Source organism: Mobula birostris, chromosome 4 (genome assembly GCF_030028105.1).
Source record: "Mobula birostris isolate sMobBir1 chromosome 4, sMobBir1.hap1, whole genome shotgun sequence".
NCBI classification, from domain to species: domain Eukaryota; kingdom Metazoa; phylum Chordata; class Chondrichthyes; order Myliobatiformes; family Myliobatidae; genus Mobula; species Mobula birostris.
In genome coordinates this window covers 28,320,103-28,342,322 of record NC_092373.1, presented here as the reverse complement: position 1 = coordinate 28,342,322, position 22,220 = coordinate 28,320,103, and the positions used below count along the sequence as shown (strand labels likewise).

Here is a 22,220-nt window from a genome sequence, read left to right as displayed (position 1 = left end):
CTGCCTTCTCCCCATAACCTTTGATGGCCTTTCTAATCAAGAACCTATCAACCTCTGTTTTAAGTGTATCAAATAACCTGGCCTCCACAGCCATCTGTGGCAGTGAATTCCACAGATTCACCATCCTCTGGCGAAAGAGATACCTCCTCATAAGACCTATAAACTTCTGTAACGTCACCCCCTCAGCCTCCTCTATTCCAGGAAGAACAAACCCAGCCCAACCAATCTCTCTTTATAACCTCTGAATGAAATCTACTTCCACTTTACTTTAACAGCTGGAGATTTTGGACTATTTTCTTCTGGGCAGTTGATATGATTGGGGACTAAATCAATTGCTCTGACCTCCACCCAATATTGAAGTTATAATACTGAATATAAGAATTAGTTGTGCCTAATACCTCAACTATCACATTATTTACATTGCAGGTTCACATCTGTTTACATTCATCCCAAGATTTAAGACAAAAAAGACGAGCAAGGAAGCTACAGTCAGAAAAGTGCTTTTGATTACTGGATGATATTTTCTGCAAACAGATTAAAGACAGAAAATCTTCACAATTGAAAGAAGGCAGTTGGCATCCATGGTGTGAACCACAGTGACTGTCTGACAGATCCACTGACAGTACAAATTTAACTGGATATTATGCATATTTCTGTGCACAAATCATTGCATTTAGTGTCAAAATCAGGCCCTCCTCAAAATATTGTGAAAATAATCAAAATTAATCATGCAAAACAAGAGTGTCTACACTCAGAAACACTAGAAGCTGGCCTGCATGATTCTCAATGAGACCATGTTAAATTTAACATAACTGCCTACGTCAATCAAAGAAGGCACTTAACCCATTGTAGGCAAGTTACAGCTGCTATGGGCAAGTCAGAAGGTTCGAGGGAGAGGAGCTGAGCACAAGAACTCATAAGGAGCAATATTATAGTGAAATATGTTCATTGCAGAGGTCCTGAATGTCAAGAAGACCAGAAGAACCATTTGGATCAGGCGAAGCATAGCACAAGGTGGCTTGAGTTGTCTCCTCCAGGACTGAGAATTCAGAACAACCTGCAATGCAGCAAGAAACCCCTCAAGTTACATTCAACTGAGCTGTATAGCGCTAAAAATACAACCGCCTCAGACGGTCTCTCTCTCTCTCTCTCTCTCTCTCACACACACACACACACACACACACACACATACACCTCTATCTTTTTCTCTTTGGGCAGCCCCTGAAGACTAAGGAAAATCTGCCTCCACTACAGTTAGTGGGTTCTAAAAGGGGAGGGGGAGGGACCTACAGGTGAAAGGTTATCAACCCAAAACGTCAGCCCTGTGTTTCTCTCATGAGATGTCGCCTGACCTGCTGAGTATTTCCAGCATTGACATCCACAGACACTGCCACAGGTGGGAAAGGAGCAACTTGGTAGAGACGGTGCATGGGTGGTGTGGGTGGCATTCATCTACTTCATCCCTTTGATTGATCTATAATTTGCACTATGCCCCTTCACTGTTTTGGGTGCAACTTACGAGTGCTGCTAACCTCTATCTTTGTAGGGTACAAAAGCATGTCTTGCAGTTTTGACGGTTCGGGAGGAGTTGGACCTGCAGAGAAGAGTGGAGTGTGCTGATGACCACCACACCAGGAGGTAAAGAGTTGCTACTCCTGCTCTATCTCTCTCAAAGGAGAGCTGAATATGTCAAAATCAAAGTCAGTACATTTACTATCAAAGTATGTATATGTCACCATATGTACCTCGAGATTCATTTTCTGACGGGCATTTACTGGAAAATAAAATACAATAGAATTTATGGAAAACTATACACAACCAAGAACTGACAAACAACCAAAAGAAGACAAAATTGTGCAAATTAAAAAATATATACTGAGACCATGATTTGTAGATCCCTTGAAAGTGAGCTGTAGGTTGTGGAATCAGTTCTGAGTTGAGGTGAGCGAAAGTTATCCACACTGGTTCAGAAGGCTTGATGGTTGTCGGGTAATCACTGTTGGTGTGGCGTGGGGCCAAAGGCTTCTGTACCTCCTGCTGATTGGTAGTAGTGAAAAAGGAGCATGACCTCAATGGTGGTAGTCCTTGAAGATGTGAATATAATTTTCCTTTGAAAGCAGAGAAGTGATATGCAAACCTTCCATCTCTTCTGTGAAAGAAACATCTTCATCCTGCTCTATAGACAGCAGAGACTGGACACCTTTGCAATAAGCCTGTCTAATGGGTCAGCCCTCGTCGAAAGCAATGGTGGCATAGTCAGAGTACTCTAGGTGAGGTGACACTTCATCTGAGAGAATGTTGGGGTCACCTATTGTATCTGGTGCTCCTGGTGTGGCCTTTTGTATATTGGCGAGACCAGACATAGATTGGGAGACTGCTTCATCGAGCACCTACGCTCCGTCCACCAGAAGCGGGATCTCCCAGTGGCCATCCATTTTAATTCCACTTCCCATTCCTGTACGTCCATCCATGGCCTCATCGACTGCAGTGATGAGGCCACACTCAGGTTGGAGGAGCAGCACTTTATATTCCGTTTGGGTAGCCTCCAGCCTGATGGCATGAACATCGATTTCCTCGAACTTCCGGTAATGGCCACCCCCTCCCTTGTCTATTCCCCATCCCCTTTTCCCTCTCTCACCTTATCTCCTTGCCTGCCCATTGCCTCCCTTTGGTGCTCCTCCCCCTTTTCCTTTCTACCATGGCCTTCTGTTCTCTCCTTTTAGGTTCCCCCTTCTCCAGCCCTGAATCTCTTTCACCAATAAACTTCCCAGCACTTTACTTCACCCCTCCCCCCTCCCAGTTTCACCTGCCACCTTGTGTTTCTTCCTCCCCTCCCTTCGCCTTTTAAATCTACTCCTTTTTCTTCCCCTCCAGTCCTGCTGAAGTGTCTCGGCCTGAAGCGTTGACTGTACTCTTTTCCATAGATGCTGGAGGAACTGAGCAGGCCGGACAGCATTGTGTGTGTGCCACCCAGTTAAACCCACGTGACCAGTTAACTGACTAAACAGAACGCCTTTGGAATGTGGGAGGAAACCGGAGCACCGGGAGCAAACCCACATGGTCACAGGGAAAACAAGTAAACTCCTTCTTGCGGACAGCGGCAGGAACTGAACCCGGTCACCAGCACTATAATAGCATTTGGCAAACCAGGACGCCACTGGGCCGCCCATGTACCTGGGTATCTCCTTTATAAGTGGGAGTACAGATGACAATAGGCATTTGTCAGAAGTGACTGCTGTGGAGGAGGACATGACATCATGCTGACTACATCCAATAGTAATCTGAGAGTAAAGCGATGAGACATTTGGTTCACCTCCAGTCATTTGGTGCAGAGGCTCAATATGAACTCGTCGGCAGCTGATGTTGAGCCAGTGTGAAGCTCATGACAGACAGAGGAAAGCAAATGTTTTTCAGCCTTAGAAAACCCCAGTCTATAATGACATTGTACATAGACCTGTCCAGGGAGCAATGTGTTTGAGAATAAGCACTTTGTTGATGGCCTCCTGGCCAATGGTTCCCCATCATCCCAAAAGTCCAGCTCAACTTTCCTTGAAGCTCCCATTAAAGAATTACTGCCAGTAGTTTGCCAATGTCAGCAACGTCCCTTAAACCTGAGTAATCGCAGCATGTTATATTCCACCTTCTGACTGTTATTTGAGAGTTCGCTGGAGCTTTGAGCTGTAATTTATGTTTTTTTTAAAATGGCTCATGCACCTGATGCCAAACAAAAGGGTGAATCAAGCTAACCTAGATCAAAATTGAAAGTGTCCACTCCAATGACATCACAAAGGGGAGAAAATCTGCAGATGCTGGAAATCCGAGCAACACACACAAGATGCTGGAGGAACTCAGCAGACCAGGCAGCATCTAGGAAAAGAGTACAGCATTTTGTGTGTGCCACTCCAATTTCATGACAAGCACAATTTCACTCAGATATGATCAGCTGCAATCGATGGAAAGGAGTTATGCTCTATAGTATCAAGGTACTTATCAATCACCAGGTATTAGCTGTGTCTGAAGTCGTCTCCAAATACTGTATGTGGTGCGTATCACACGGCAGCACGGTCGTACCACTCCTGACTGAAATTCCCCGCTTCCGCAGAGGTGAGACATGCTATGGTTGACAGCTCAGCAGTTAGTCTGGCAAGTGAGAGAAATGGTTCAGGAACCATGTTTGAAAGTAACTTCTTCAGCCACAATATAAATTAAAAGGCTGTGGAATAGAACCACTTAGCAAAGTTTAGAATTAACCATAATTGTACATAATGCGTCAGAATTTTAAATAGAGTATTGTTAAAAAACTACAGTAAATTGAAGACAAATAAAGAAAGAAAAACCTGAATTTAAAAGGTCAGAAGTCCTATTGAAGTAACAAGGCCGTTGTTTGTACAGCGGCTCCAGTGCATCTCCAGCTTCCGCTTTGCAGACCAATATGCAAAAGTTGAAGAGGCGTCGAGTATCAGTGGACAGACATTGTGCAGTAATAGTGGGCGGGCTACTCTGTGCTATGATCTATTATCACACTTCTAACAGGCTGCATCACTGTCTGGTGTGGAGGGGCTACTGCACAGGACCGAAAGAAGCTGCAGAAAGTTGTAAATCTAGTCAGCTCCATCCTGGGCACTAGCCGACAAAGTACCCAAGACATCTTCAGGGAGTGGTGTCTCAGAAAGGCAGTGTCCATTATTAAGGACCTCCAGCACCCAGGGCATGCCCTTTTCTCACTGTTACCATCAGTTAGGAGGTATAGAAGCTTGAAGGCACTCACTCAGCGATTCAGGAACAGCTTCTTCCCCTCTGCCCTCCGATTCCTAAATGGACATTGAACCCTTGGACACTACCTCACTTTTTTAATATACAGTATTTCTGTTTTTGCACATTTAAAAAAAATCTATTCAATATATGTACTTGATTTACTGTACTTTTTTATGTTTTATTTTATTTATTATTTTTTCTCATCTGCTAGATTATGTATTGCATTGAACTGCTGCTGCTAAGTTAACAAATTTCACGTCACATGCCAATGATTCTGATTCGTCTCAAAATGACAAGGATTAACCTTCCAGCCTAAGCATTAAATGCAAAGATCAGACACGACAAGGCTTACTCAGGTCAATTTAAAAAAAAACGTGTTTGGACCAGTTTGACGGCAGTCATGTGAATACTCCATGGAGTCTTCCATGTGGAAAGCGTACAGAGGAAATGGGTAGGGAATAAATGATTAATTTGGCTGCTGTGTCCAAGAATATGATCCATTAAAATAAGTCAATAATCAAGGCAACCATGAAACAATAAAACCAAAAATACTGGTGCAGTAAAATTGTCTTCAAACATTTCTTTACCAGAGAGTGGTGAATCCATGGAATTCATTGCCAGAGATGGCTGTGGAGGCCAAGTCATTGAGTATATTTAAATCAGGGGTTAATAGGTTCAAATGTCAAAAGGTGAAAGGGCATTTAGAAGTCACTGCTGTGGAGGAAGACTTGACATTAGTCAGGGCATCAAAAGTTATGAGGAGAAGGGTGTTGAGAGGGACAATAAGTCGGCCATGATGGAATGGCAGAGCAGATTTGATAGACAGAATGACCTTAAACTGTCCTTCTGTCTTATAGTCTCATGGTCTTATGCATCCGACTTGTTGACATTCCAGTCACAATGGTCTTCCAATATTTTTTGAAAGATTTGATAAGTTCTCTCAGGATGTAACAATCAGACTGGATAAAGAGAACTGGTAACTGGTGGATTTGGATTTCTTATTCATTAAGGTGCTGCTTAAAGGGCATTCACTGAGGTGCTTTAAGGGTGAATCCTCTGTTAAACCTCCTGGCATTGAGAGAATATATCACTGGCAACTAACAGGAAAGAAAGTTGGGTCAAATGGTCTATTTTCAAGTTTGCACGATATATGTAGTGGAGAGTGAGGATGCCTCAACTATTTACAATCTATATTTATGACTTAGATTAGGGGACCAAATGGAGATTGGAATGGAGATGTTTTCCTAAACACAGTTATCAGAAGCTGTACTCTGTACATGTTTGATATGCTAAATTATTGCTGTGTCCAAAGTCATGAAAATTAAAAACAAAATTGGGATACACTTGCTTTAAAAGAAAACGAACATTGCAATTTGCTTTAGTTCAAAGGGCCCAGTCTCCACATTTCTCAGAGGGCAGCTGTTTGCTGAATAGGCAGCTGCAGCATCTTTCAATTGTTAGCCAACAGGAAGTTTCTAAAGAGATTTCTCTGACAGCAAGAAATTAGCCAATCAATGTTTCATGTTGAGTTTTGAATATCCTGGCAACAGGTCCTTCCAGAAAGTTTCTGTGACTGTTTTGACTGACCTATCAGCTTCTTCACCTGAAGCTAGATGATAGAATGGGTGCAGTGGATAGAGGAGAACAGATGGACATTATTTACTTGGATTTCCAGAAGGTGTTTGACAAGGTGCCGCATAAACAACTTATCCATAAGATAAGGATGCATAGAGCTGGGGGTGATGTATTAGCATGGACAGAGGATTGGTTAACTAACAGAAAGCAGAGACTTGGGATACTTGGGGGTCACTCTGTTGGCAACCAGTGGTGAGTGGTGTGCCACAGGGGTTGGTGCTGGGCCTGCAACTGTTCACGATATGCATTAATAATATGGAAGAGAGGACTGAGTGTATGTATCTGTTTGCTGATGATACCAAATTGAGTGGAAAAGCAAATTGTGCAGAAGAAATGGAGGGTCTGCAGAGAGATTTACGTAGGTTATGTGATTGGGCAAGGGTCTGGCAGATAGAGTACAATGTTGGTAAATGCGAGGTCATCCACTTTGGAAGGAAAAATTAAAGAGCAGATTATTGTTTAAATAGTAAAAAGTTACAGCATGCTGCTGTGCAGAAGGACTTGGGAGTGCTTATGCATGAATCAGAAAAGGTTGGTTTGCAAGTGCAGCAGGCTGTCAAGAAGGCAAATGGAAAGTTGGCCTTCATTGCTAGAGAGATTGAATTTAAGAGCAGAGAGTTTATGCTGCAACTGTGCAGGGTACTGGTGAGGCCGCACCTGGAGTACCGCATGCAGTTCTGGTCCCCTTACTTGCGGAAGCATATACTGGCTTTGGAGGTCCTCCTGGTTGATTTTCAAGATGGGGGGGGTTAGACTATGAGGAAAGATTGAGTCACCTGGGACATAATTCGCTGGATTTCAGAAGAATGAGAGGAGATCTTATACAAACATATAAAACTATGAAAGGACGGATAAGATAGAGGCAGGAAAGTTGTTTCCACTGGTAGGTGAGACTAGAACATGGGGACATAGCCTCAAGATTCAGTGGAGTAGATTTAGGATGGAGATGAGGAGGAACTGCTTTTCCCAGAGAGTGATGAATCTGTGGAATTCTCTGCCCAGTGAAGCAGTGGAGGCTACCTCCGTAAATATATTTAAGGCAAGTTTGAATAGATTTTGGCATAGTAGGGGAATTAAGGGTTATGGGGAAAAGTCAGGTAGATGGAGATGAGTCCATGGCCAGATCAGCCATGATCTTTTTGAATGGCGGAGCAGGCTCGACAGGCCAGATGGCCTACTCCTGCTCCTATTTCTTATATTCTTATACAGAGCAAAGAGACGTGGTTGACACCATTCCCTTAACCGCAGGACTCTGCAGAGAGTGGTGCGGACAGCCCAGCGCATCTGTGGATGTGACCTTCCCACTATTCAGGACACTTACAAAGACAGGTGTGTAAAAAGGGCCCGAAGGATCATTGGGGACCCGAGTCACCCCAACCACAAACTGTTCCAGTTGCTACCATCCGGGAAACGGTACCGCAGAATAACAGCCAGGACCAACAGCCTCCAGGACAGCTTCTTCCACCAGGCCATCAGACCGATTAATTCATGCTGACACAACTGTATTTCTATGTTATATTGACTGTCCTGTTGTACATACTACTTATTATAAATTACTATAAATTGCATGTTGCAAATTTAGACGGAGACGTAACAGAGATTTTTACTTCACATGTATATGAAGGATGTAAGTAATAAAGTCAATTCATAAAGACATCAAACAGAGGAGACTGAAATGGAGGACTATTATCTGAAAAGAGTGATAGAGTCTGCAGTGCATGCAGTACAGAAACAAATCCTACAGTCCAATGTGACCCCCTCAAAATGAATATTGCTTGCTAGCACCTGACATCTTAAGTGATTTCTTCATTTAAGCTACAACATGTCAGAGTAGTTCTCATCTATAATACGTCCATTTTTCATTTCAAACCACTATTTGTCGCTTGTCATTGCCTTTCTACAAAATTCTTAGAGTCCATCACCATATTTGCAAAGCAGATTTTGGTGACTTACCCTGGCAAGTATTGCATTTGCCCTTCAATGATTTGTGGCCTTAAATGGGGCCAGTAAATAAAGCTTCTTCAATTACTTTCATACAAGTTTTACTTGCATTTAGTACAAAGTTTGGAAAGGAGTATTACTGCTTTATGAACCCACTTGTTGCACCCCCACTCACATGACAGCTCACTGAGATGACTATGAAACAGTTTCGGTTCTTTATCTCTGCACGATTCAAATATGTCAACTTTTAAATTCTGGTCACAAACCTTTTACAGTAGCAAATCTTACTGGGTCTGCTTGTGATTTCAGACATAGTCAGTGGAAAGTCCACGTCAGCCGCATTTAATACATTGATAACATTTTCGCATCCAAAGTTCTCACAAGGTAGCTGTGAGAGAACATCTGCAATGGCATTTAGTTTAGAACTCCTGCACTCGGTTGTACAGCGGTAGGATTATCCAATTTACATCTTTGACACCTCCATAGTAGGTATCGTTGATTTTGGACCCGATCACAATCTATTGCCTGAGAAATAGAATTGCCAGGCTAAAGAATAAATTAAATTTTTTAACTCCAAGTATTATTCTAAATGTTTTCTTCTCAATTTCATAGTCTCACAGGGACTGCAAAGTTAAATTGAAGGGCTTCCTTTGCCCATTATCTGGCACATAGTTTCACGGGGCATCCACGTTATAATTTGATGGATCCCTTGCTAACTTCAACTGACAGCATTTCATGATAAGCAAGAAAAGCTTAGCTTTTCTAATTTGTTCGTGCTTTCAACCCACAAACTCAGATCACTCCTTGTTCCAATCCATTTCACAATCACATAAGACTATATGATATAGGAGCAGAATTAGGCCATTCAGCCCATTGAATCTGCTCCACCATTCGATTGTGGCTGATTTATTTTCCTTCTCGACCCATTCTTCTGCCTTCTCTCTTAAAACTCTGATGACCTTACTAAGCAGGACATACTCCTGCATGTCAAGAGGGATAAAATAAAATTCTAAGGACAGTTTTCAAAGTGACCATTTATGCATCCTACACCATCAATACTCAATATATCAGTGACTTAATTTTAACTAGTTATTTAACTATTTGACATTGCAATGATGTCCTTTGATTATTATAGATCACAAAAAATTGCATTAGTTTGACAAAAAGTATTGAACTAGTGCAAGTGAAAAATGCTATTCCAATGCGATATTAGGACCAATGTTGCAAGACCTGAAAGCAACTGTTTATAATCCTGCACCATCCCCAGGAACAGCCCAAGCTCCAGTGTATTTTCAGATAAGCATTTTGATGATGGCCTCCATCCTTCTCTGGCTGTAGGGCACTGACATTAGTCTTCAAAGCAAGATACAATATCACAAATTACAAAAACATACAATTGGGTTGCTTTCACTTCACTTTATGCTTTTGTAATCTCAAGAACACTTCCTTTAAAACCAGAAAATTTTCTTCACTGTGCTTATGGTAATCAACAGTCCATCTTAGTTGCACAAGCAATGATTCACTTCTTGTAAGGTTTTATCTACAGTTGGTCAAAAAAAAAATCAACTCCAAGGAATTTCTTTTCAATGAGCTGACTCTTCTGGGGGCGTTGCTGTCAAATATTGGAGACCATCCTTACCAACATTCAGTTGTGTGTCGGACATAGGGATGGTATAATTTTGTAAAGATCTTTGATTTTGCTAACTATGTGTAAAAAGTCTTAAGAAGTGAGAAGCAGATATTGTTCGTCACGTACAGCACAATAGCCTCCAAAAGCACTACAACCTTGTCATGGTTTGGAGGCCTGTGTGCCTCAATATTGGCTGAAGTATGCTTTAGCTCTTGGTAGGGTCATCCATGCCAAACAGATCAAGGGTAAGAGGCCAGACCAAGAGTGGTCCAGGTTCAGGGGTTCAGCTCAGGGCTAACAACCCTGACTGGTAAAACTAAATTGTAATGGAAACAGCAGTGAAGAATCATTCTACTTCCGAGTGTGATAGTATTCCTGAGTCTCCATCGAGGACTTGCATGACTGACGGTGAAAACCAAGAGGAAGCTACTGACATGATGAAGGAAGCCCTGGACACCACCAGAGATGGAGGACCTTCATTGCTGCCCTAAATGCCAGCGGCATTACCATGCATAGAATGCAATGTCTTCTCACCATTGGACCATGTTGATTATCTTGGCCACAACCTTTTCTGGCATGACCCACACACAATGATAAATTTTCCTCAGGCAACCATTTTGTTCTAACCTATCCAATTCAATCTGAACATGATTCATTGCATCAGATCTATTGCAAGTGCACAAACTGAGATGCCTTGAACAGTTTGCAGCAGTATTAGCGTGCATGTCAATGCGCTGGCTGTTACTTGAAACTATGACTAGTTTCTACAGTTACTGATGGTGCCAGAGATACAATGCAACCCAAGTTCCCAATTGTCCAGAATAAAAACTACAAAATGGCATTATCGAAAATGTTCTGACATTGTTCTGAATTGCCTCTGAAATTACTTTTGCTTCTCATTTTAACCTTGAATCTGTAGGCTGTCAAAAATCTGACTTCTTGTTTTTGCAACTGGAACATTATTCTAAATTATCAATTACTTTGAAAATTGATGGCTACTTCAATAACTGTAGACTAATGTTATGCTATGAGGGCTGCAACTGTTCATTTGGTGTGGCGGCCAAAATTCTCTAGCATTCCTGGATGCCATTTCAGTGACATGGGAATTTATTTCTTTAAACACTCAAGTTTGAGTAGCAGGTTTTGTATGTTCAATATCTTCGACCAAGTTCATTCATCTATCAATCCATCCACACATCCGTTGTGTAGGATACAATCAAAAAACTGCAAAATTGCAGTGCAAAGATAAGCTCTGTAATGAAACAGTGTGCTCATTAACTAGCACATGTGTATCTGATTCCTTGGTCCAAAGATAAAGCTTTCAGCTGTTTCGTATAGCTTCAAGTTAAAGTAACCGTCAAGTTTTTCCACAACACCTTTAAAGAAGGCATTTCACATTCTAGGAAGATTAGAGTACCATGTACTCTTGCCCAATTTCATCAGGAGCATTGCCTTTTATTCACACATTATGTTGTTTTAGGCTTTTCATATAGTCATCTTTCTCTTCCACCTCCACAATATTGATTTCTTTAATTATTATGCCAATCTTTTCAGTGTCTCGATAGAATACTAAACAAGTCAGGCTGCCATGCTGACCTTTTCAACGGCAACACAACTAAACTTGGGGTGTATAATATTCCAGTGTTAAGTCAATGCATCTGATCATTGGCAAGCATGCTTGCAATGTATTTTCAGAACACATGGTGGCTTCAAAGGAAATTCTGTGCAAAATATCACAGGGAAAAATAAGAGGATGATCAGTTTATAGCTACAAAATCTTCTTAGAGTTGCTCAGCAAGAATTATACATATTGAATTGTCAAACTTGTGCAGCAGACAGAAGAGCACAGAGGATCTAGTGCTTTCTTGGCGTATATGACAGATGAGCTTTTCTTGGGCTTCCAGCCAGATACAGATATCAATTATAACCACCATTTCAGTGACAAATTACCATCTTCATCAGGGATGATGCCTGGACATGTCTAGTCCGGCGGTGTTTATATCCCCATAGTCTGTCCCTCCTGATTGGTTAGTCCTCATCCAATCAGGTTTACACTCTCCCACCTTGTTTACAATCAAATTCCAGTCCTTAGAGTGAGACCTTCATCTTTGTTAAAATTCTTTTCCTCTAGTTTTATTTCAATGGCTCCCTTCACCAGGCAGTCCCAAAAGCCATTTGCGCGGCAAGTAGTTTTGTGCCAAAGTCAGTCCAATATCCATTACGAATGCAATGTTCTGTTACTGCCGGTGTCTCTGGGAAACCCAAACGGATACACTTCCTGTGCTCCTTGATGCAGGTTTCCACCGTGCATCCCATCAGGCCGATATACACTGCTCTGCATTATACCCCAACAATAACAGCCACTATCACTCATCCAAACATAGAGCAACTCTTTCTTCTTTCTACCATGCAAAAACTATTTCGGACCTGGAAAGTCTCCCCAAAGAAATATGACGATTGTGCACAACGTACCTACAGAATGGCTACAAGGTGAAGGAAATCAATTGGGCCCTTAAAAGGGCCGAAGGAAAAAACCAGGAAACCTAACAACAGGGAGGAACTCATCACTACTGCCTGTCTTCCATATATTTCCATGGTTTCTGATAGGATTGCCAGGATCCTGAAGAAATACCAGATTAATACCATCCACAAACCTGCAAGGAAGTACAAGTCACGACCTATGTGGGTCAAAGCTGACCTGGGGCCCAGGCCTTCTGGCATTTACAGGATTCCCTATGGATGTGGAGCAGCTTATATCATGCAGACAGGACACATGGTGGAAACCTGCATCAAGGAGCACAGGAGGTGTATCTGTTGGGTTACCTGGAAAATCAGCAGTAGCAGAACACTGCATTCACAATGGCTATAGGACTGACTTTGACACAAAACTACTGTGCCGCACTAATGGGTTTTGGGACTGTCTGGTGAAGGAAGCCATTGAAATAAAACTGGAGGAAAAGAATTTTAACAAAGACGAAGGTCTCAGCCTAAGTAAGAACTGGAATTCAAGGTGGGAGAGCAGAAACCTGATTGGATGAGGACTATGGGGTGTAAATACCACCGGACTAGACATGCCCAGATATCATCGCTGATGAAGATGGCAGAGCTTGTCATCAAAACGTCAGTTATAATCGATACCTGTACATAGCTGGAAGCCTGAGAAGAGTTTATTCATAGAAAGGTACAAATTTGCAAACGACATTGTTCACAGAGCACAGGCTGCTGGGGTTTGGATACCAAGAGATATGGTTTGCAAAGTGAAGTGACCGTGAAATGTTCTCACCTGCATCAAACCAGGCAAAATAGGCTAAGTAATTTTGCACCATTGTAACTGAGTTCAAGCTGGCAGACCAGACTGATCCCATCACTTACCCCATTGAACTTGCTCACAGGTTTAGTTGATCAATCAATAGTTAAGATATTTGTGTACTCCGAGTCGGCCTGGGCAACATTGATTTTGGGTGTCTGTGATCTCTGTCCCCAGAAGCTTTCAGACCATCTGCGTGAATTGCTTTGTCCCAGGCAAGGTGTTTGAAAATTATGAGATTGTCCCCCACTGTAAATATGAGCAGGCATTGCCAACCCCAAAACATTGGAAGTAAATGATGTCATTGTAATTATTGAAATTGCATTTTATCAGCAATTGTTACTTTTGACCTTGATGATGTAAAGAATGTGATGTACTTTGAGTTTGTAATACCCTGTTGAGAGAGCCTCCAGGAGAATTCCTGCTTGTCATGATGAACAAAGAGCTTTATATCACCAACGTCAGTCTCTCTGGCGACTTAGATCAGAGTCACAACATCTTGCAGGGATAGGACCCTCATCTACCTACTGGAATTTATGAGTGGATAACAGGTTGATAGCTAAGGGGCTTGGATTGTACAACAGAAGAAGCATTTTGTAGTTTTGCATTTTTCAGTTTAAACTCAAAATTGTCACAACCATTTCTCTGAGGCAAACATTTAGTTTCCATCCATTTCCCCCAGTGCCTCATCACCAACGATGATCTAACCTTTCCGTTCGATTTTAGGGACCAGGATGTGTCAGTCTACCTTTACTGTGATTAGAAATGCGAGTGCGTATTATAGTTGCTCTCACTAGCTGAGATCATCACTGCTTGAGCAATGGGCACCTTCTAAATCCCACTTGTTAGTGGACCAATATCCTGCCAGTTACAGGAACAATTTCAGCTCCACTCAATATATCTATTTTGGTTCTCTCTCAGATGTTCTGATCCAGGGTTCTGACCAGAACTACATATTTTATGAATGATAATTAATCAACAGTACAGAAGGATACTGGAAATCAATTTAAAACTAGGAATTAGCTTGAAGTTCTCAGTATATCAAACAATCCATGTGGATGGAGAAGTAAATTTAATTCTTCTGGTTAGTAACGTTACCTTTGATCAAAAAAGTCAGCTCTATTGAGAAAGATACCACTTTACTTATTGTGTATTTTTAGCATTTTGATTTATTCCAAGAGTTAGATCTACTTCAAGAGGTTATAGGAATTTTCAACCTAATTCCATTTTATAAGTTTCTTCTGAAAAGAACGAATTTGTGGCCTTGGATTTAACAATCTCCAGAATTTTCTGCAACCTGATTATTATTCTAGTTCAAAGCCTACTCTTCCTGCTCAAGCACACTTTGAAGTCCACACATCTTACTTTCATAAAACAAATGCAGCTTCCAAGCCAAGTCACTTTCCTTTTATATTAATTTCAACTTCATAAATTTGGAACAAAAGCTGTCCAACATTGATGGAAGGGATTATGCAATGAAGCAGCTGTTTTATACAAGGACAAGATCCCAGCAAAGTAAGGTGAATTGTTATCCCACATGTTGGCCAATAACAACAATATCTCATTTCATCCTCACTTTGACGACTTTCGGAGATTGTGGTTTCCAGTTTCCAACCAGTTCAGAGGCTATTACCAACTCCAGGACGTAACAGCACAAGTACTCCCAGTAAGGCCATTATGCCCTGTGAGCTGCACTATCAATGTTAAGGTCTCAATTAATACACAGCAGAGTGTGACAATGATGAGAAATTTTTCTCCCATTTATGAGTGATTCCTTTGCTTACGACTTCATAAGTCAAAGTATTGAGTACAGTAGTTGAGATGCTGAAGTTGTACAAGATATTGGTGAGGCCTAACTTGGAGTATTGTGTACAGTTCTGGTCACCTACCTGGAGAAAAGGTATTAATAAGAAGGGCTGGATGTGCAATCAGTTTCAACTTTTAGAGGAAATTGGAATGCATTCAAGGATGGGAGAGGTGTGGAGGGCTATGATCCAGGTTGCAGGTCAATGGGACTTGGCTGGCATGGACTAGATGGGCCAAAGGGCCTTTTTCTGTGCTGTTGTGTTCTATGACTTCTGACTGATGGGAAATAAAAATCACTGATAAAATTGTAGGTATACAACAATGCGCTGGTTCTGGGCACCCTGCTACAGGAAGGATGGCATTGAACTGGAGAGATTGTTAAAAAAAAAATGATTTGATGATGTTAGTGGGTTATAATGAGAGGCTGAATGGGTTAGTTTTGAGTTTGAGCTGAGGAATAATCTTATTGAGGTTTAGAAAATCATGAGGGGCATAGATAAGATGCATAGTCTGTATGTTCTCCCCATAATCGCATGGGTTTTCTCCAGGTGCTCTGGTTTCCTCCTAAAGTCCAAAGGCGCACCAGTTGTCTGCTAACTGGTCATTGTAAATTATCCCATGATTAGGCTGGGGTGAAATCAGGGGTTATTGGGGGATGTGGCTCTAAGGGCCAGAAGGGTTGGTGAAGAGCTATATCTCAATAAAATAAAGTTTTTCTCCCACAACTGGAGGGGATAGGTTCAAATAAGGAGGAAAAGATTGCTCCGCACCAAGTTCAGCGAGTATATGGAACAAGCTGCCAGGGGAAGTGTTTGAGGCAGGTACAATGACAACATTTAAAATACGCACAAAATGCTGGAGGAACTCAGCAGGTCAGGCAGCACCTATGGAGAGGAATAAATAGTCGCCATTTTGGGCCAAGACACTGTGTCTGTGTCTGTGTGTAGCATCTGCAGAATTTCGTGTTTAACGTTAAAAAACATTTGGATAGTTAGGAAAGGCTTAGAACAGGGGTTCCCAACGTTTTTTTTTAAAATGCCATGGACCCCTACCATCATCTGATGGGTAGGAACCCCAGTCTGGGAACCCCTGCCCTGGGTCAAATGCAGGCAAATGGCACCAGCTCAGTTAGGCAATGGGGGTCTGCATGAACAAATTGGGCAGGAGGGCTTGCTGCCATGCTGTACAACTCTGTAACCCTCGGTCTCAAAGCTAAATTGCTTTGATGCCAGGAAAACATTTCCTTTTAGGATTTAAAAAACCATCGGCTGCCAAAATCCTTCAGGTAGATAGATGCGTAGCAGGCTTTTCAATTGTTTGATATTTCAATCAAACACTTCTGTTGGCAGCTCATATCTTTCAAGAGTAAATGTCCTCTTGTTTGAAACCTCTGTGTTGACACTTCCACATCTGTTAGTAATAGTCACAATATGCTCTATCTGTACCACTTAGTGCGACATTTCAAGGTCACTTCATCTGCACACAAGGAGAAAAATTCAGAGTTCAGACTATTTAATGTGATATAAATTATCTAACACAGAATACATGGAACAAAGATCTTTACAGTAGTTTGACCAGACTGCTAGACGAGGACAAAGGCATATAAATATGGGCAAATATTTAAAATGCTACCCTAAGTGATGTAGTTTTAAATTGTTAACTACCTTTCGGTCAGATATATATCTGCAGCAGTCTTAGCACTGAATGTTGACAATTGCATTAAATATTAACCATTGCTTTGTCTAGGCGTCAAAGTCAGCTGTGAGACAGATCGTTTGGCTGAAGTATTGGATCAAAATTATTATCAGTCTTGTCTGGCTTCTATTCAGATTTCCAATGTTCACACACTAGCATTGCCAGTCAATTGTTAATAGTATAAATTTGAAACCACTTTCAAGCATGTTTATTTTTTTTTAAAAGCAGCAAGGTTTAGAGCTATTTTCACATCTGTGTTGCCAAGACTATTGTGAAATTGAAAAACAATTGTCAAAATGTTTCAAGACCCTTCAATATATTCAGTGATGTGAGACAGAGTGAGAGATGCACATTGGAGTCAATGAGAGGTGACGAAGTCCTGATGAGATCTCATTTCACTGCACATTCAGACAGGAAGTGGCACTTTCCTCAGACCAAGTGAGCCAGTGCCTTACATCTAAACAAAGTGATTTTACTCTTTTTTTTTGCACCCGAATGCTTTTCTTCCCGTTCTCTTGGCAATTGATACATTTCAAGAACCTGAGTTGAACAGGTAGGGACTTTATTTCCTGAGCATTGAAGAATGAGGGGAGATTTGATAGAGGTATAAAAAATTATGAGGGGTATAGTTACAGTAAACACAAGCAGGCTTTTTCCCTCAGAGGCTGGAGATCATAGTTTTGTAGGGTAACGTAATGAGCAACAGATGACACATATGGTTCGTAATAGAAACTGTTCTACATAATACACAAACACCGTCACTGTTGTGTTCAATTTAGGAGACAGTGTCTGACATAACTACATCGTGTAAGGCGACTGATTTGGGTTTATTCATAATGGATGTAAAGGGCTGCATCACATAAAGCAACTCTCGCATGTTTTTTACTGGTGACCCATGTACGATTCCAGAGTACTCAACGGCACGTTGAACAATGCAGACGCTTTGAAGCTGCTGGAGTTTTGGGAGCAGTCGCTACCACGCGGTTTGTACAGGCAGAAGCTGCAAGAAATCACCGTAGATGATACCAAATTTTACTACATTGTGGCAATGCCAAGAGGCTCCACTGTAGCCAGAGGGACAAGTCAACTGGAAGACCCACCTGCATGTGATAAATATGTCACTCCAAATACTCACGTATTACCAATTTTTGGACTGCATTTGAGCCTGCCAGGCAATCGCTCCCTTTGCCCAGCCTGGCTGACACTCGACCTTCAGAACTAATGGACCACATGCTCTCTCTCTAGGGCAATCGCCATCCTTTCGTATTTTTAAAAGAACTCTCTATGCACCAAACGCCTGATCAAATTCTCACAGCCCTTGCTAATACACCAGTGAAAGACTATAGGCCGCTTGCTAAAATGGCCAATAGTCTACTCTCAGCCAGGCAGAAGAGTGTCATTCTTTCTTCTTTCCCTGTCTCAATAAGCCCAGTCAGCAGGGCCTCCAGCAAACTCACTCCAGCGGCTCTGAGCCAGTCAACACCGGGCCTATGTTTTTGCCACGACCGCCAGAAAGTGCTGACCACAGTGCAGCTTTGACAGTGCCACAATCTGTGAACACTGTGGGTGCCAGCTGCCAGGATCATCTCTTGTTCATTATGTACAGCCTTTCAGGGTGACACTTCCTGTGTAGCACAGGCACTCAAGCCGACCCACCCTGAAGTCTAGGCTGACAGGACAGCAGTCACAGGCCTGTGGTTGTCTGATGTCAAGATCGGGAACGCAGGAGTTTCCCTCAACCAGTCACCCTCGCCCCACGGTGCCTGCAAACTGGAGACATACTGTTTTAAACTCCATTCACAGCCTCCTGCATCTGAGTGAGAAGGCTTCACAGAAACTGGTTGCTTTAAAGTTTGCATGGCACAGCCTTGGGAAAGACATGTGAGACTGGAGTGCAGCTTGTGTTGTGAGTCAGTGGGCAAAAATTAACTGTCACAATCGGGCCCCATCAGTCCCTGAGCAATGGTTTGACTATGTCAATGTGGATCTGGTGGTCCCGTTTCCCTCCCTCCCACCTGCTCCCTCACAGTTTCACGCATCTCCTTACCACGGTGGACCGTACCACCACCAGCTGGCCAGGGGTCTCCCCCTAGCATCGAGAATGGCTGTGGACACCAGGTCGCTCGGTTCGGTACCCCATCTGGTATTTCTTCTGACTGCGGTCCCAGAACCTCAGCATTAAATTGCATCTCACCCAGAGATGGTTGCCTGTGGGAGTGGTTTCGCCGTTCCTTAGAGGGTGCTCTGAGGGCCTCCCCGACAGATGATTGTTGGTATGATCACCTCCTGCTGGGCCTGCTGGGCCTCAGATCGGCTCTAAAAGAGGAGCTGCAGTCCTTCACAGCTGAGTTGGTGTTTGGGCAGCCAATACAGGTGCCGGGTGATTCTATTCCTGACACCACAACGCCTGGTCAGTGTCACTGCTGCGTTCCGCCTTCCTTAGCAAACTCAATTCTGTTTTTACACCTATTCCTACCTCCCATCATGGCGTCCAGCACTCTTGATTTCCAGTTGACCTACTTTCTACCTTGTTTGTTTTTGTTAGCCATGATGTCAACACCCCCCCCTATGATGGCCTATTCTGTGTTTTGGAACAGGGCAAAGGACTTCGGTTGTAGATAGGGAAGGGTAAACCTCAATGTATTTCTGTAGGTTGCCTTAAACTGGCCCAACAAGACCTGGATGGTTCCACTACCACACCCCTTGAATCACAACAAGTCCCCGTGCTTGTCAGCACATCCCTGGATGAGCTAGAGGCACCTACTGTTACTCCGACCAGGGCACATATGACCCGAGCTGGACAGTTTACACGAGCTCCAGACAGACTGACAATGCTGGTTTTGGTGTGTTCTGTGGTGTGGGGGGGGTGGGGGGAGGTGCCTGTGTGGGCTAATGAGTTGGGTGCCAGACGATACACATTGTTCATAACAGAAACTGTTCTACATAATTCACAAACACTGCCAATGAGTTGTTGTGTTCACTTTAAGAGACTGTCTCACATAATGACATTAGTTTAAGGTGACTGCTTTTGCTTTGTTCATAGTGGGAGTAAAGGGCCAAGGCTTTGTTAAGCCCATAAAATGACTCTCACATGTTTTATTCACAAAACCTGAAGGTCAAGGGTGAAAGGTGAAAAGCTGAAGGGGAATACAAGGGGGTGACTTCTTCACTCAGAGGGTGAGCGTGTGGAACGAGCTGCCAGTGGAAGTGGTGAATGCAGGATCTATTTCAACATTTAGAAGTTTGAATAGGTACATGAATGGGAGGGGTTATGGTGGGCAATGGTCTTGGTGCAGGTTGATGAGACAAGACAGATTAATAGTTCGACACAGACTAGATGGGCCAAAGGGCCTGTTTCTGTGCTGTAGTGTTCTACAACTATGACTCAGCAAGGGGAAACATTTCATACTTTGTTGGAAGTAATTAACAGATGGCTTTGACACACAAAAAAAATATTCCCACCTAGAAAGCTGTAAATTTTGGGAGCACTATCTGTTGAAACCTTCCATTTGGTTTGCATAATATGGAATTCTCTTTCCCAGTCACCACATTGATACATTTTCAATTCTGTGACAAAGTGGTCCCACTACAAATTTCTTTGGCTGGCTTCCAGAAAAATATTTCCAACATTCTCAGACAATTAATCTTATTCAAGCTGGTTTCATGCCAACCATACAATTCAGCAACTCTTTATTAAAATTCACTTTATGGACATCTGATATAATTTTTCTTATAGTACAAAAGGAAGTTTTAAATATCATAGGCAATTCCACTCGTACACTTGAGCAAGTATATTTATATTAGTATTTTGACACTTTCTCCCACTAGGTGGTGCCAGTTACATTACAGGGACAGTGTTGTGCTTCTCACATTGGAGGTAAAGAAAATGATAAAAAGGGAGAGACCTGCTTTTATAAACATGTCGCATTTTCCACCTACAAGGTCATCCACCCTCCCCACAACCCAATTAAAAAAGCTTAAGCAGATTAAGTTTGTTTTCTATTAAGATCTCCGAGGAAAATATGGCGTAAAGAAAACAAAGATTAAATAGTTCAGCCCAGTGAAAGTACTTCAATCTCTAGTTCTAAATTGCAAATCCCTTCATTATTGCAGCATTTCAATATTTCTTCAAAAAACAGGCAGCCAATGTCTACCTTAACAGGAAACAAAGATCACTTGTACAATACAACAGTGACTACTCATATGAAGATAGGATTAAGTTTCATTAGGATTTCGAGGAGTTTTGGCACGTCACCAAAAACTCCAGCAAATTTCTACAAATGCACTGTGGAGAGCATTCTGACTGGTGGTATCACCATCTATTATGGAGGCACCAATGCACAAGAATGGAAAAGCTAGTAGCGTTGTAGACTCATCCAGCTCCACCATGGGTACTCACCTCCCCACCATCAAGGACATCTTCAAAAGGCGAACCTCAGGAAGGTGGCATGCGTCATTAAGGACCTTCACCACCCAAGAACTCTTAAATTGTTTCCTTATAACTCTCAAGAAAGCAGCATTATTAAGGATCCTTTCCACCTGGGACTTGTCCTCTTCTGATTACTATCAGGGAGGAGATACACGAGCCTGAAGATTCACACTCAACATTTAGGAACAGCTTCTTCCTCTCTGCCAACAGATTTCTGAATGGTCCGTGAACACTATCTCACTAGGTTGTTCTCTTTTTGGCACTATTTATTTTTAAAATATACTTTTATTTTTAAAATATAAAATATTTTTAAAAATTGCATATTTTTAAAATATGCAATTTATAATAGATGTTAAGTATAGCTGTCACAAAACAACAAATTTTGCTATACCTGTTCGTGATAATCCTCCTGGTTCTGATTAAGAGTGATAAACCCAAAGAGTGGGAGGAATTTGGGACTGGCTGCCTGAAAGGTGGTCAATGCAGAAACCCTCCTCGCCTTGAAGAGCCGGGGAGGTCAGAGCCAAGGACCTGGCTGGAAGGTGGGACAAAGGTGAGTAGCAATTGGCATAGAAGCAATGGGCGAAATGGCTTCCTGCGTCAGAAATGGTAAATGCATCTGTTTCCATTGAGACACGCACTTTTCACACTTGTGAAAATGTTGGACTTCCTTTCACACCTCCAGGTCAAACTCCAGGGGCTCCCGACCTGGGGCCCACTGGCCCCCTGTCTAATGGTAGGGGCCCGTGGCACAAGAGGTTGGGAACCCCTGGTCTAGACCACGTTAAGAAAAAAAAATCCTCACCTCACAGACTGCACTCGTTCAAAAGCTGGTGTGGCCCCATTTTCTCAGGCTGAATACAGAATGACCTCATCAACAATGCCTCCCCCCCCAAAGATGAGTAAGATATGGTCTGGTTCAGAATTTTCATGACATTTATTAGAGTATATATAATTTAATTAACTTTATCAATGGAATAAAGCTTGCTGATATAAATCTATGGGAAAGTTATGATCGGAGG

The 22,220-nt window shown here is 42.3% G+C and overlaps 1 protein-coding gene across 9 annotated transcripts in view; it reads right to left on the bottom strand.

The window, feature by feature from the left end:
- The window catches only part of zbtb38 (zinc finger and BTB domain containing 38), an 87,597-nt gene that overhangs the window by 24,602 nt on the left and 40,775 nt on the right, over positions 1–22,220 (bottom strand). For 5 of the 9 annotated variants that reach the window (XM_072255066.1, XM_072255068.1, XM_072255062.1 and 2 more), the window contains exon 3: positions 3,999–4,140. The exons of the other annotated variants lie outside the window; for them this stretch is intronic. The gene's annotated coding sequence lies outside the window, so the exon portion shown is untranslated. The remainder of the gene's footprint in view (positions 1–3,998; positions 4,141–22,220) is intronic. 9 annotated transcript variants of the gene reach the window in all.